The sequence below is a fragment of the Zingiber officinale genome, chromosome 1B (genome assembly GCF_018446385.1).
Source record: "Zingiber officinale cultivar Zhangliang chromosome 1B, Zo_v1.1, whole genome shotgun sequence".
In the NCBI taxonomy this organism is placed as follows: domain Eukaryota; kingdom Viridiplantae; phylum Streptophyta; class Magnoliopsida; order Zingiberales; family Zingiberaceae; genus Zingiber; species Zingiber officinale.
The window spans coordinates 57864056-57879325 of record NC_055986.1 but is presented as its reverse complement, the minus strand read 5'-3'; the positions used below and the strand labels follow the sequence as shown (position 1 = coordinate 57879325).

General features: G+C 40.3%; 1 long non-coding RNA gene across 1 annotated transcript; it reads right to left on the bottom strand.

Annotated features, from left to right (window-relative positions):
* Nucleotides 1-14074: 14074 nt before the first annotated feature.
* Nucleotides 14075-14961, bottom strand: LOC121968091. The gene is made up of 3 exons (XR_006107946.1): nucleotides 14494-14961; nucleotides 14293-14401; nucleotides 14075-14121 (listed from the first exon to the last, which is right to left on the bottom strand). It is a non-coding gene; the product is annotated as an uncharacterized LOC121968091 (long non-coding RNA).
* Nucleotides 14962-15270: the final 309 nt, after the last annotated feature.

Genomic DNA, 15270 nt, shown 5'->3' with positions numbered 1-15270 from the left:
GTGGCTTGTCTTTAAGTAATGTACTGGTTGGGTTTTGTCTGCTTGGTGGATTGTATTTGGTATGTTTTGCTACGCGCCTGCCGGATGGGCAGAAGAAGTATTTTAGATGATATTTTTATTTTCTTTCACATTGTGGTGACAACCAGAGGCTGTTTTATTATAACTGCGTGGATGGTTGTATTTTTTGTTTGATATATACTGGCCGTGTTAGCTGATGAGTGAAGGCGCTGGAATTCCATTCTGTTTAAATTTCTTTGTACAAAAATTATACAAGTACAGAACTTTTCCTAACAACCCGCATGTTTGATCAGATATGTGTTTGATCGATCAAGCAAGTTCTTGACGGATCAAAGCACACCTTAATTAAAGTATAAGATCGCTGGCCTCTTATGTTGGTATTCCAAAAATGATACAAAGAAAACTAACTAATTACGCAGCGAAATTAAAAAACTAGTTGTACATTTTCTTTGTAGCTAAAGACCTCTTAATCTTCTATCGTATTCCTCTCCTCTTCTTGGACGTCGTGTGGGCGACGATCTACCAAGACAATACCACCCTCCTTCTCTTCTCGATTTCCAAACCGCCGACTACAAAAGGAGGCTCTAGGATGGGGCACCTTCTCTTCTTCTTCTTCTTCTTCCTCTTCTCCAAGCCGCCGCCCACCAAGGAGTAGAAGAGGGAGATGATGGATCGAAAGCGCTAGAGGGGGGGGGGGGTGAATAGCGCTCTTGGCTATTTCGTTTTTCGAAATCGTAAAAGCTTGTTCAAAAATAACGCAGCGGAAAGTAAATAAAGTGGACACGAAGGATTTACTTCGTTCGGAGCCTGTGACGACTCCTACTCGAAGGCCCGTGATCCTTGATCGCTTCCGGTGGGCAACAACTATAATTCGTAAAAGCTAATACAAGCTAAGTACAATTTAAGCAGAAAAGAATATTGTACCGACAATAAAAAGACTAAAACTGAAGCTCCGGGTTGTCGTTGCAGCACTTCTGAGTCGAGACGTTAGCAGCTTGTCGCACGGAGAATGCTTGGAAGATTGTGTGTTTTAAAGCTGCACCTTAACCCTCCTTTTATATGAGGTTCCGGGCGCCTGGGACCTTTCCGGGCGCCTGGAGTGTGACGTGGCCAGCCAACCAGGTTGCTCCATGTCGCGAAGTCGCGCAGGGGATAAAAGTTGGTCCCGGGCGCCCGGACCTGTTCCGGGCGCTTGGACCTCTGGGCGCTCGGATCCATCCCGGGCGCCCGGACCACCTTTTTCCAGCAGGTTCCTCTCTTGAAAAACAAGGTTAGTCCGAGCAAATACCCTGCGAGAAAGAGTTAGAATCTGATAAAACATAGTAAAGAAGAACTGACAGTCTTCGGACTGTCCGAGTCTGACTTCGGATTCCCAACCGGAAACCCTAGGTCGACCCGAAGCCTACTGTTCCCTCTACGGGGAATGCGTCCTCACCTACTCCCCTCAGGAGAGATTACCTGATGCCAGTCCGGTCCTCCAGACTGACTGGACTTTCCACCTAGGGTTACCACCCCCTAGGACCTAGGGTTACCGCCCCCTAAACCTAGGGTTGCCACCCCCTAGGGTTTTTCTCCACCTAGGGTTGCCATCCCCTAGGACCTAAGGTTGCCGCCCCTTAGGATTTTCCTTCACCTAGGGTTACCGCCCCCTAGGACCTAAGGTTGCCGTCCCTTAGGGTTTTCCCTCACCTAGGGTTACCGCCCCCTAGGACCTAAGGTTACCACCCCTTAGGATTTTCCATTTGCCTAACCGCAGCTAGGACTTTCCTGAAACACTTATTCAACACGTTAGATCACCACAAACCTTAACTTTGAATCCTTTGCCATTATCAAAACTCAGGTTCGATCGTCGGATGCTTCCCGCACCAACAATCTCCCCCTTTTTGATTATGGCAATCGAAATTCAAAGTTAAGTAATAATATGCAGTAAGGTAAAAGTACAAAATAATGGGCATAAATAATGGGCATTACAAGCTCCCCCTTAATATAACCTCCTCTTTGGATTTTTGAATTTCTCTACTCTCCCCTTTTGCCATATATCAAAAATAAGCTAGTTTTGAAAACACTTGACTTTTCAAGACAAAACTTAGCAGAGTTTGTTTGAAAAACTTAGGTACGAGGCAAAAAGGGGTAAGTGAAAAGCAACATCTTAGAATTGGTTTTAATAGCAACATTGAAAGAAAATTTGCTAAGGAAAATAGTTAAAAAAAACTTTAAACCATTGATTTTGCTTGAGGAGATTTTTCTTTGTGATATTTTAAATAAGAATTCAACTCTTTTTAACTTAGTGAATTTTGAGGAGTTTCAAATTTTTTTTTTTTTAAAAAAAATTTTCAAACAACTTCAGAAATTTTCCGATTTCAAAAATTTTCCAGCTTAAAAAAAATTTTCAAGGAAAATTTTCAACTTAAAGAAGTTAATTGCAGCTTAAAGAGTTTTCAAAAAGAATTTCAACTTAACGAATTTTTGAAAAAGTTTCAACTTAAATAATTTTCTAACAAAATTCCAAAAAAAAATTTCAAATAGAAGAGACTTAAAAGTTTTAAGTTTGATAAAGTTTTTGAAAAGCTGCTTAAGAGAAATGAATTTCAAAGATACTTAAGGCAAAGGAGAAGCGATAACCTTAGTGTTTAATAGTTTACAAATTTTGTTTTAGTAAGGTATCAGGGCCCTATGGTCCAAGCATGAGTCAAGATTTGGTTTTGATAAGGTATCAGAGCCCTAAGGTCCAAGCATGAGTCAAGATTTGGTTTTGATCAGGTATCAGAGCCCTTAAGTACAAGCATGCTTAAACTTTAATATTGCCTCTAGAGAACATCTTGCCAAATAGCTAAGTCTAGAGTGTAATTTAATTGAGTTTAGTTAAAGAGGATTCGATTAGGTACTTAGCTTAAAGGGGTTTTACATAAGGGCTTAGTTTTAAAGGTCAGGTCATAAATGATGTTAATTTTAAAGCTAAGTTAAAAATATCCTGAATTTTTAAGACAAGTCAAAAGTAGTTTGAAAATGATTTTTCAATAAATTTGAAAATATTTTTCAAATCATTTTTTTAAAGGATTTTGAAAATGATTTTTTAAAGTATTTTGAAAATGATTTTTCAATAAATTTGAAAATATTTTTTAAATCATTTTTTTAAAGGATTTTGAAAATGATTTTTTAAAGTATTTTGAAAATGATTTTTCAATAAATTTGAAATGAAGTTTTAAAAGATTTTGAACTGATTTTGAAAAGATTTCTCAAATAATTTTGAAATGAAGTTTTAAAAGATTTTGAACTGATTTTGAAAAGATTTCTCAAATAATTTTGAAATGAAGTTTTAAAAGATTTTGAACTGATTTTGAAAAGATTTTGACAAGAATTTTTTAAAAGATTTTGAACTGATTTTGAAAAGAATTTTGAAAAGAATTTTTTAAAAGATTTTGAACTGATTTTGAAAAGATTTTTCAAATAATTTTGAAATGAAGTTTTAAATAAGTTTTAAAGATTTTGAAATGATTTTGAAAAAAAATTTCAAATAATTTTGAAAAGAATTTTAAATAAGTTTTAAAGATTTTGAAATGATTTTGAAAAGATTTTTCAAATAATTTTGAAAAGAATTTTAAATAAGTTTTAAAGATTTTGAAATGATTTTGAAAAGATTTTTCAAATAAAATTTTAAAATTCCTTAGTCATCTCATCCATCTAAATTTTCAATCAGGGAATCCTATAATTGTTGTGAGATGAATTATGGTTGAATTTAAGGGTCTGGTTTAACTTTGTGTTAGATTCAGGTTTAGCTTTGGGTTCAACAAGTAAGCATTCTTTGGATAAACTTCTGGGCTATGGTGAGTCACAAGGTACTCATTAAAGTAACCATACCTTCGAGGTTTCCCAAATAGTCTTACCCATTGAGCATAATACTAAACCTTGGTCTAACTAGTTAGGATCCATTTAAGGGTAGCTTCGGTTAGTTCCACTTGGCCAAATGCACCAGGTCGAAGCCATATCTTCCTAGACATGCGATGCCCAAGCTTCCCCAACGTACTATCATCCAAAAACTTTACCAGTACTGTGTTTCAAGTTAAATCTAACCCTTTTAATCTATCCTTACTTACCCTGTCGGGTAATTTACTCTTGTTTACCCATTTCGGGTAGATTAAGTTCGGTTACCCAGTCGGGTAAATAGGTTTCGGAGTTGTCAGCTATTCTGGACCCTCCTATTTTGAATTAATTTTGAATAATTGAGTTTTAATAATTAATTTCGAATTTTAAAATTTGAATTTTAGTAATTAATTTCGAATTTGAATTTTTGAATTTTAGTTATTAATTTCGAATTTTGAATTTAATTTTGAATTTTGAATTTTGAATTTTAGTAATTAATTTTGAATTTGAATTTTTTGAATTTTAGTTATTAATTTCGAATTTTGAATTTTAATAATTAATAATTAATAATTAATAATAAATTTCAAATTTTGAATTTTAGTAATTAATTTCAAATTTTGAATTTTTGAATTTTAGTTATTAATTTCGAATTTTGAATTTTGAATTTTAGTAATTAATTTCGAATTTGAATTTTTTGAATTTTAGTTATTAATTTCGAATTTTGAATTTTAATAATTAATAATTAATAATAAATTTCGAATTTAAAATTTTAAATTTTAGTAATTAATTTCAAATTTTGAATTTTGAAAATTAATAATTAATAATAAATTTTGAATTTTGAATTTTAATAATTAATAATTAATAATAAATTTTGAATTTTGAATTTTTGAATTTTTGTAATTAATTTCGAATTATGTTCTTAATATTATTTTTCTATTAGCTCCCCTTGGATCTTAGCCTCGATATGGTCTATCAAGGTAATAGACTTGATCCTTGGGGACCCAATAGTGACCATTTCCACCTTGATTAACCAAGTTGGATTTTGACACCCATGCTTGGACAATTTTTCTATTATTTCTATTAACTAGCGATAAATATTATTTGTATTTTATTTTGGTTTTAAATCCAAGTCTAGTTTTGTTGTAAATGGCTCGCTGTTTTCCAAGAATCAGATCCAGATTCTTGGAGCCCAAGGTGAACCGTTCCAACGTGTCCTTGAGTTCTTTAATTTGAGCTTTCAAATTGGAATTTTCTTCCTCAAGTTGTTGGACTTGAGTTGAACTTCCAGTTTGAACTGACTCAGTTAAAGAGCTCGAGTCGGTCGCTTCCTTAAGGGCTGTTACTTCTTTTTGGAGCGACTTAACCCGGACGTTGGATTTAGCCAACTTTTTTACTAAGTAAGGTAATAATTCATGCAAGTTATCTAATTGAAATTCTGCGAGTAGTGAACTTACTGTGGGTTTTGGTCCTTCGGAAACGAATGCGGAGTCGTGGCTTCGATCAGACTCAGTCTCGGATTCGCTCTCGGTTTCTGACTCATACTCGGACTCAGTTTCCGCCATGGTTGCTTGTACTGGTAGAGCGAGGAAGCTCGTCGGTTCTTCTTCGTCGGACCCGGATTCATCTGAAGACTCGGACCATATCTTTTCCTCTGTCTTACTCGTACCTGCAACCATCGTAATACCTTCCTCGGCCGAAGTAGTATTATTCTGTTCATCTAATTCAAATAAATCATTTATTAAATTATGCTTACTTACTTGAGAGTCGGAAGTGCCCTCGTGTAGTTTCATCAACTTTTGCCACAACTCTTTTGCACTTGCGAAAGGGCCGATGCGGTTCAGTTCTTCATTGGTTAGGCCACATTGTAGCATGCAGGTTGCTTTGGCATCGGCTTCAACTTTTTTCATTGTGATAGAATCCCTGTTGATGCATGAGATAAGTTCTCCGGTGTCGTCACGTGGAAGTTCGAATTCGGTCTGGATGATGATCCACATCTCGACTTGCGTCTTGAGGTGGTATTCCATCCGGTTCTTCCAGTATCCGAAGTCCTTGCCAGAAAAGAGCGGCGGTCGAACGGTGCAGAATCCTTCTTGGAATGCCATTTTAAAAGAACCTTGCACACAAAAAGAATAGCAAAACAAAATGTACCAGGACTTGATCCTGGATTAGCAGTGCGGTATGGAAGGATAGAAGTAGAAGTTCACCAGTTTCGAGAAAAAATAATAAAATATTATTAAAAAAATTATTTAAAAAATATTATTTCAAATTTTGCCAAATTCAATATTTTATCAATACTAATAAACTGTGAAAGGATAAAAATGAATTTTTCAAAAATAATTTTGGAGGAAAAAAAAACGAAAGGCGTAAGGTTTTATTTTTACCCTATACAAACGACAAAGCCACGAAAAATGCTTGAATGGTGGTTGCACCAGTTCAAAGCGATCCCGCTCTGATACCAATTGATGGATCGAAAGCGCTAGAGGGGGGGGGGGTGAATAGCGCTCGTGGCTATTTCGTTTTTCGAAATCGTAAAAGCTTGTTCAGAAATAACGCAGCGGAAAGTAAATAAAGTGGACACGAAGGATTTACTTCGTTCGGAGCCTGTGACGACTCCTACTCGAAGGCCCGCGATCCTTGATCACTTCCGGTGGGCAACAACTATAATTCGTAAAAGCTATTACAAGCTAAGTACAATTTATGTAGAAAAGAATATTGTACCGATAATAAAAAGACTAAAACTGAAGCTCCGGGTTGTCGTTGCAGCACTTCTGAGTCGAGACGTTAGCAGCTTGTCGCACGGAGAATGCTTGGAAGATTGTGTGTTTTAAAGCTGCACCTCAACCCTCCTTTTATATGAGGTTCCGGGCGCCTGGGACCTTTTCGGGCGCCTGGAGTGTTGCTCCGGGCGCCTGAACCTCTGGGCGCCCGGATCCATCCCGGGCGCCCGGACCACCTTTTTCCAGCAGGTTCCTCTCCTGCAAAACAAGGTTACTCCGAGCAAATACCCTGCGAGAAAGAGTTAGAATTTGATAAAATATAGTAAAGAAGAACTGACAGTCTTCGGACTGTCCGAGTCTGACTTCGGATTCCCAACTGGAAACCCTAGGTCGACCCGATGCCTACTGTTCCCTCTACGTGAAATGCGTCCTCACCTACTCCCCTCAGGAGAGATTACCTGATGCCAGTCCGGTCCTCCAGACCGACTGGACTTTCCACCTAGGGTTACCGCCCCCTAGGGTTTTTCTCCACTTAGGGTTGCCACCCCCTAGGACCTAAGGTTGCCGCCCCTTAGGATTTTCCTTCACCTAGGGTTACCGCCCCCTAGGACCTAAGGTTGCCGCCCCTTAGGGTTTTCCCTCACCTAGGGTTACCGCCCCCTAGGACCTAAGGTTGCCGCCCCTTAGGGTTTTCCCTCACCTAGGGTTACCGCCCCCTAGGACCTAAGGTTACCACCCCTTAGGATTTTCCCTTTGCCTAATCGCAGCTAGGACTTTCCTGAAACACTTATTCAACACGTTAGATCACCACAAACCTTAACTTTGAATCCTTTTCCATTATCAAAACTCAGGTTCGATCGTCGGATGCTTCCCGCACCAATAGGAGATGCCGGCCTTAGCAAGGAGGGGGCTGCCGGCCCTAGCAAGGAGAGGGGCTGCTGGCTCTTAGCAAGGGAGAAGGGGAGGGGCGCCGACCCTAAGCAAAGAGGAGGGGAGAGGGACCGACCCTAGGTGAGGAGGAAAGGGAGGGGCGCCAGCCACAAGGAGGAGAGGAGAGGAAAAAATTAGATTTTAGGAGCCACCACCTACTCCTTTTTATAGGCTTGCCGTTGGTTACAAAGAAAGAAAAATAATAGAATTCTATTTAGAAAAAATCTCCTTTTCTATAACCAAGTTAAACCAAGCCAAGTTAAACCAAACCAAGTTAAACCAAGCCAAGTTAAACCAAACCAAGTTATGGATGAGTGGATGCGAGACTTTATATAGAGGCTACAACAGGGACCTAGAGGAGGAATTGGTTTAGGCCTCTTGATGGGCTTGAGCTTCTTGTGTTCGGCCCGAACACCCAACCCAAGTCCATCAATAATAACTCATACCACTAAAGGGTTATTATTGAACTACCGCACCAATCCCATATTACAATATGAGATCCTTCTTATCATGAGTGCGCTAATCTCCCTATGTTTAAGATATCGTATGTCCGTTAATTAAATGAGTTACTGACAACTCAATTAATTAACATCCAATTCCAAGAGTAGTACCACTCAACCTTATTATCATGCCGGACTAAGTCCACCTGCAGGGTTTACATGATAATCCTTATGAGCTCCTCAAGGGGACATCATCAACCTAAATAATTAGGACACAGATTCCTTCTATAATCAATAATACATCATATAAATAGTACTATTTCCCAACTCATCAGGCCTATTGATTTAACGAATAAATCTCACCCAATGATAAGTTAAAGAAATAAATACTAAGTATACATGCTTGTTATTATATAGGGATTAAGAGGACGCACATCCATAATAATAGAGGTTCTGTTCTTTTATGTAGTCAGTATAAATTGAACAACCTCAAATGGTCTTGTTCAATACACACATAGTGTACTAGTGTAATTTTATAGCCAAGACAGACTAATACCAAATTACACTACAACCATTCCAATGGTTTGTCCCAATCCATCTTGGTTGTGAGCTACTATTTATAATTTATAAAGAACCGATAACATGATCTTCTGTGTGGCACCACACATCATGTTAACTACAATATAAATTAAATGGACAATTGCATTGACATATATATAAATATAAAATGCAGACATTGATCAAAGTGAATTTTATTTCAAAAATATTTCAAAACAGATGTTCATACAAAAGTTAGGCTTATAGTACACATTCCAACAATCTCCCACTTATACTAAAAGACTATGCTGCCATAAATGCTACCATACATCTGATTCCCATCCCCTCAACATGCCTATCAAAAGCTCTCGCCGGAAGGGCCTTAGTGAAAGGATCTACCAGGTTATCTACTGATGTAATCTTGGCGACAAAACCTCTCCTCGTGTTACGATGTCTCATATCAGGTGGTACTTGTGCTCAATTTATTTACTTGCCTTATGGGCTCGTGGTTCCTTCAAGTTTGCTACTGCACCACTGTTATCACAATAAATTGTGATAACTTTGGGCAAACCAGGAATCACATCTAAGTCTATTAAGAAGTTTCTGAGCCATACAGCTTCTTTGGCTGTCTCAGAGGCTGCTACATACTCAGCTTCCATGGTGGAGTCTGAAACATATTTCTGCTTAACACTCCTCCATGCTATGGCTCTACCTCCCAAAGTAAACACATACCCCAAGGTTATTTTACTACTGTCCCTATCAGATTGGAAATTCGAATCCGTGTAACCCATAGGGAGCAAATCATCTGCCTGGTAAACCAGCATATAATCTCTAGTCCTTTTCAGGTACTTTAATATATGCTTTACGACAGTCTAATGTCCCGGTCCTGGGTTAATTTGATATCTACTAACCATGCCCACGGTAAAACAGATATCCGGTCTCGTACATAGCATTGCATACATTAGGCTTCCTATAGCCGAAGCATAAGGAACTGCCTTTATCTCCTCTATCTCCTTTGATGTGTTAGGACACATCTCTTTAGATAAAGGTACTCCATGGCAAAAAGGTAGAAAACCTTTCTTGGAGTTTTGCATGCTAAAACGAGCTAGGATAGTATCGATGTACGAAGCTTGGGATAAGCACAACATCATTTTCTTGCGATCCCTTATTACTTTGATCCCAAGAATATGTTTACATTCTCCCAAGTCCTTCATATCAAACTGCTTGGACATCCATACCCTTATGTTTGACAATAATTTGACATTGTTGCCAATGAGCAAAATGTCATATAAGTATAGTACTGTAATGCCCGAAAATTCTCGAAACTGCATTATAAATATTCTATGATTTTTCTGGAATTTTTAGATATTTTTCCGGAATTTTCCGAGTAGCGGAAGCAACAAAAATAATTAGAACCGCAAAATAGCTTAGGCGGGAATCGAACCCGAGACCTATGGCTTAGGGATAATGTTGGGAACCAGTTGAACCCAGCAGGGCCGTGCTGAAAGGAAAGGGGACCAATTATATTTATAATTGGGTTGGCCGAATTAGTTACTTAGTATAAATAGGAAGGTTAAGTTGGGGGTTGGTTTATTTTGAGAACTTGGTTCGGCAACATCAAATTTCACCGTGACCTATCCCTCTCCCAAAAACCTTCACCACCGCCCACTCCTTTTCTTCCTCCTCTCTCGGCGCCCAAGCCCCAAGGGCTCTCGAATCACCTTCCGGCGACGACTCCAACACGAAAAAGGTTCTTCTCCACGAGAGGAACGCGAAGACGCGAGCGGATCGTCGAGAATATCATCTCCACCGGAATTCTAGCGAATAGAATCGTAAGAAATTACGAACAGGAGGTAAGAAACCCCTCACCTGCAGTATAATAGCTACCGTTTGATTTTCTGTGCATTAGTTTAGTTATATGCGTATGTTTTCGACATATAGGGTGTATTTAACCTTCCTTGCAGGTTTAGGGATTTAGTGAGTACCTTTAGATGGGCCAGACACGTCTTTTCTCCTTCAGTTGGAGGTTTAGATGCTGTTGGGTGCCTAAAGGTAGTCTCCCTAATAGAGAGGGGAGTTAAAGCACACTAGGTGGTCGATTAAATAACTAGCTTAGAAAAAAATGCAACCTAGGTATTTTTATTAGCACAGTTGAATGCATTAGAAGCATCTAAATCAGTAAATCAGTTATCCTAGCTTATATGGGACTACAGTCCAATGGGTGGGCTCCCACAGTCGCCTCTAGGTTCAGAAAACCTAGCTCTAGGTTCAGATAACCTAGAAATAGCTATTTAGAATAGTTTAGCTATACTCAGTATTTTACTTTTCAGTTGGCACTGTACTGGATTAGATATCCATTGGGCTGGGCTCCCATAGTCGGTCCCTAGGTTTAGATAACCTAGTAGCTCTACTAAATTCGGGATTTGCAACCCCGGGTCTAGTTAGAGATGCGCGCATAGCAAGTACAGCTGCCGGGCCCAAACAGCAGCATGATTACTATTTTAACTTATTATGATATTAGCTTTTAAACTCTTAATCTAATCCAGTGATTATAGTTTAAGATTAGTTTTGGCTTAGTTTAGTTTCAGTCAGTATCATGCTCCAGCTTAGTTTTTCCGTGTGAATATGCATGATAACTTTATGTGCAGTTGTTATACATGTTTATATGTTCAGCTTTAGATATGTCATGATTGTATGCTTATATGCTATGCCATGCTTAGTCTATTCAGTATATTCAGCGTATGTTTTAAACAGCATGATTTAAAATCATATTTGCATCGTTGCATGTTTTTGTGAGGTAGATGGTTTCTTACTAAGCTTTTTAGCTTATAGATACTACTTTTCTTATACTGCAGATAAAGGTAAAGGAAAAGTGGACCAGTAGCGGAGGCTGGAGGTCAATGCAGATCAAGATGTGTGTGGAAGGAACTGGAATAAAAGATCCTCGGGGGTTTTAGCAAGCTTAAATAGTAGAAGTCTTAGTATTTCTTCTTTTATGCAATTTTGAACCTTAGAGTGTTTAAATCATGGGAGATTTATTTAGTTTGTTAGTAATTATGATAGAATGCTGGTTAATAGTTGTTAGAATGTATTTCCTTTGATTTTAGAATTGTTGTGTAATATTTCGGTATGCTAAAGTGCTGAAATCAGAGTTCCCGGGCGAAATCAGAACTCTGATCGGTCTCTAGACCGATCAGAGCTGGGCAGTGCCACTGGATCGGTCAGTCGACCGATCCAGACAGATACAGTATTCTACTGTATCCTCCTGGATCGGTCAGCCGACCGATCCATCACGATACAGTAGCGTTCCAGGAGAGCTTCAGGTGCCTGGATCGGTCTGCCGACCGATCCAGACATACCTGGATCGGTCGGACCGACCGATCCAGCCACGCCTGGATCGGTCGGACCGACCGATCCAGCCACACCTGGATCGGTCAGCCGACCGATCCAGTTGGGAACAGAACGACCGCAGCTCCGATCGATCTGTGGATCGATCGGCATGTCTATGGGTAGTTGGGAAGTTTAGTTCTAGTCCCTAGTTCAGTTGGGATGTCCAGTTTTCCCTCCTTAGCATGTGTACACCAGCAAAGAAGGTCTTTAGACCTTTCTTACCAGTTGTATCCGTCCTTAGTAGAGTATAAATTTTAATTAGCCCAGTTTTTCGCACAGTATAGTTTAGCATTATTGTGACGATCGGCCTTACAGCCAGCGCCCAAAAGGCGGATCGTTACAGAGTGGTATCAGAGCAGTGTTCCATACTTCCTACACACACATCAGCATTGTACCTACAGCTTCCAAGTAAGAATACCTCTACTTTATTTATGCTCCTTGTTTTGTTATTACAGTTCATGTTTTTATGCCTACTGCCTGTTGGTATGTGATAGTCTTTTAAACATGATATCATTAATTATATAACTGTGATAGTATTAGTTATACATAGGTTCTCTATGTCTTTAGAAATGGCACGAGGACGCCCAGCTAGAAGGGCACTAGCTACTGAGCCCCAGCAAGAGGCAGGCAGTTCAGTGCCTCCTCCAGACCATACAGCATTTGTCACGCCCCAGAGGAGTCTCTGTCCGAAGAAATTTCGGCAGCATCTCCCCTGTACGGCGGACAATATGAAACTTTCTACATCTCACAAATACCTCAGCCACAGGCGGCTGGAATAATAACAACAAAATAAAACATCACCACGCAGTTATATATAATCTATTCAGCCTCTGGCTGTCACAACCACGCAGTTAAGATAATTAAACAGTAAAAATAATACTCTGACTCGAAATCCACCCTACTCCACTACACTCGTAAAGCTCAAATCCGACGAACTCACCTCTTCTGCCATCCAGGCAGGCATGTAGTAGAATAAAATCCAAATCCAAATCCATCGCAATAAATAAAATCCAAACAATATCCATAAGCAGAATAATCCAAAACATATCATGTTCAAAACGGTCTAGAACAGAAAAGAAACCAAAGAAAACCAAACATATCCTCGAGGTCTGCAGGGACCAGCACTACGTGCAGTGAGGACTAGCGACTGGAACTCCCTCCGGACAGCATCAACCTGTAAATAACAACGATGGAGGCGGGGTGAGTCCAACACTCAGCAGGTACATTTGATATGCAAAGTAAAGAAATAACACCTAGCACTAATCATGCGTACAGTCTCCTGATAAAGATAAAGGTAACTACAAATCGAAGAAGACAGGAGAGAATCTGTACTAACCAGGACCCGGTACAAGGACAAACAGTCCGAAAGGTATAGAAGACCTGTATGCATGTCAATCAAGGTATCCAAGCAATGTGCAGCATATAAGTGCAACAAACACAAACAGTAAATGCATCATGCATATGATGCCAATGTCATGGTCACCCCTGACGCCAGTCAGCCGACTCACAACAACGGTGGGACCGAGTGGGTAGGGCTGTGACAACCGTGCACTCTGCAACACTACTCCTGATGAGTGATCGAGTGGACGGGATGCTGTCGGAGTACATACGTACCCCTACCCCAAATCATAAATGGGGGAGCGCAATGCTCTCAACTCCCGGTACGGGAGGGATCTCTAACGTGCTACACGCTGCGTCACACTACCCATGAGCGGATCAACGGAGCACCGGAAGAGCCAAACTGACGTGCTACCACGCTGTGTCCCGCAACGGAGCACCGAACAGTGATGAAGCTGGCAAAGTGCTCGACAATAAAGGAGCAATCAATCACTCAGCATGCAATCATGCGAATGGTGCATGTCACTAAACATGGTAATATACTAAACCAAACTCTGGACATATCATAATGTGCACCAAAGCGAATGAATCATATCTAGGTATCTGATCATATAAAGCATCAAACCTAGGTCCTGACATGGTAAAATATGGTTATATCACTACCCATGAACATGTGAAATCAGGTATATATCCATACAAGATGTAAACAAACAATCAATCAACAGGTAGCATGTATTGGGCAGTGATTAACCGAAACAAGTAAGAAACACAATTAATGCATCTTGTTAATTTAATTACTAAGCATATCAAAGACAATAAGTCAAAAGTACCCGCCTCCAAATCGAAAAGGTCCAAGTCTGACTCCGAGATACTCGTCTCGCGTCAAAGTCCTGTGTCAAACAATAAATCTTTTTATTTAGCTACATTTCACATAAATAGCTAAATACAACCTCTAACCCTAAAATTTGGGTAAAACCCTAATTCCTTTAACACAAACACTATCTGAAATAATTGAATCAAAACCATGATTCATAACATATATCAAATGTCCTACACCTTACCTTATTTCTCAGCCTTATTGATTTCTGGAACAATGGGGTGCTGCTGGTCGGAATTAAGCAGGGTCAGCAACAACTATTAATGCTGTGATATCCGGAACCAACTAGGTGCCTTCCAACAATCGAATCCAAAAATCACACTACGAATGCATCAACTACCCAATCAAATACAAGTGCACACTAAAATTGCAACCTGATCCTTACCTTCATCCAGTAACTCACTGGAATAGAGAACTGAGGATTTAGGGCACGAGAGAACACCAACGTTGCTGGAGTGTGCCTGCTGATCTGCGGCGGCAGTAGCCGTGGCAAGGGGAAAATAACTAGGGCACAGGCTACTCCGGTCCAGAGAGAGCAGTGGCGTCGGCAGAGAGATTCGGCCGTCGGCGGCGGCGGCACCGGAATCTCCACAGCGAGGGAAACAGAGGAAGAGTCGGCTCGGCAGCACAGAGGGAAGGAGGATGGCGCTAGAGAAATGTGAAGGCTCTGCTCGGTTGTGCTCGCACGTCACCGGCGCTTGGACAGGAAGAAGAGGAAAGGCGGCTTCACTGCTCCCTGTGGCGGCTGTGGCAGAAGGAAGGCTAGGGCACTGTGGTCGGCTGCCGGCGCTAGGGCATAGCAAAGACAACAACAAAATGGCCGCCGGAGAGAGATGGAACCGTGGCCGTCGACTTCGGCTAGGGCACAATGGAGAGACCGGCGTCACTCGGTTGCGGAGAGGGAGAAAGGCTAGGGCATGGGGAGGCGTCGGGAGGAAAGGCTCGGCTATGAACCGGCTGCCGGCGCTCGGGAAGAAGAAACCGTCGGCCGGCGGTTAGGGCCGGCGTCGAGCGCGAGAGAAGAAGAGAGGAGTTTTCGGCGAGGAAGAGAGAATCGGCGAGGATCAGAGGAAATAAAGGAAAATAAGATAAGAAATAAGAAAAGGAAAAAGAGATAAATAAATAAATCTTTTCCTCTCTTAAATGGGTAGCCCAAACAGGC